General features: G+C 39.6%; 1 pseudogene; it reads left to right on the top strand.

Moving 5' to 3' along the window:
• Window positions 1–696: 696 nt before the first annotated feature.
• On the top strand, window positions 697–1,383 carry LOC102813220 (annotated as a pseudogene).
• The last annotated feature ends 166 nt before the right edge of the window (window positions 1,384–1,549 follow it).

Here is a 1,549-nt window from a genome sequence, read left to right as displayed (position 1 = left end):
GGTAAGGTGGAGGGTCAGAGAAAAAGAGGAAGACCCCCAATGAGATGGATTGGCCAAGTGGCAGCATCGATTGACTCAGGCATGGCAACAATAGTGAGGTTGGCCCAGGATTGAGCAGTGTTTCGTTCTGTTGTGCATAAGGTCGCTATGAGTCACTACTGACTTGATGGCACCTAACAACAACAACAAATGTGTGTATATAAATATAAAATAAACAATTTCTACATGTACAATCTAGTGACATTAATTACATTCTTCAAGTTGTACTACCATTGATGTTCTTTTCCACATTATTCCACCACCATTATCTTAAACCCACTGCTCCTAAGCTTCCCATATAGCTATTTGAAATAGTGAGTTTTAAAAATATATGTATTTCTAAATCCATCCATTAAGGACAGCTGATCTTTGAAAAAGAGCCAAAACTTATTAAATGAGGACAAGATGGTCTCTTTAACAAATTAAAGTGGCAAAATGTGTACAAATTTTCAGAAAAGTTTATCTACATCTCTTACCACATACAAACACAAACTCAAGATGGATCAAAGACTTAAAAGTAAAACATAAAACTAAAAAGATCATCAAAGAAGAAATACAGACAAATTCATGACATAAATACACTTCAAATATAACAGAAAATGCACAAACAGCAAAAGACAAACTAGATGACTCAGATCCTCCAAAACTTTTACATTTATGCACATTACAAGATTTCACCAGCACTTTTCCTCCAGTGCACCACAAAGATCTGGTGCAGCCCTGGGCCACCTCCCTGCCCATTGTTGCCAGTATTGTAAAAACAATACCCTACCCCAAGTCCTACTTCTACTGAGGTGTCCTTCATGCTAAAATTTATATCTTTGACCTGGGTCACAAGGCAAAACTGATTGAGTTCCCACTCTGTGGCCACATGGTGTCAGATGAATACGAGCATCTCTCCTCAGAAGCCCTGGAGGCTGTCTGTATTTGTGCTAACAAGTACATGGTGAAAACTTGTGGCAAAGATGGCTTTCACATCTGAGTGCAGCTGCATCTCTTCCATGTAATCACATCAACAAGATGGTGTCCTGTTTTGTGGTAGACAAGATCCAGACATGGAAAGCCCCAGGGTATTGTGACTAGCATCCACATTGGCCAAGTCATCATATCCATCTGCACCAACCTTTAAAACAAGGAGCATGTAAGTGAGTCCATACACAGGGCCAAGTTCAAGTTCCCTGAACACCACAAGAGCCACATTTCCAAAAAATGGGGCTTCACTAAGTTTAAGCTAATGAGTTTGAAGACATGGTGGCTGAGAAGTGCCTCATCCCATATGGCTATGAAGTCAAATACATCCCCAATAGTGGTCCCTGGGACAAGAGGAGGGTCCTGCATTCATGAAGTCCTTGATACCATTGCCCACCTATCATACACCCTAGAACAGACTCAACTTCCTATCTCAAAAACAAAAAACTTCATAAAAAGCCTGAAAAATGAACTCATGGACTAAGAGAATAATGATGTTAATGACATGCTAGTCACAGAATTAATCCCTAAAATTTATAGA

The sequence above is a fragment of the Chrysochloris asiatica genome, unplaced genomic scaffold (genome assembly GCF_000296735.1).
Source record: "Chrysochloris asiatica unplaced genomic scaffold, ChrAsi1.0 scaffold00211, whole genome shotgun sequence".
Lineage (NCBI taxonomy): Eukaryota > Metazoa > Chordata > Mammalia > Afrosoricida > Chrysochloridae > Chrysochloris > Chrysochloris asiatica.
This window is presented reverse-complemented; position numbering and strand designations above follow the sequence as displayed.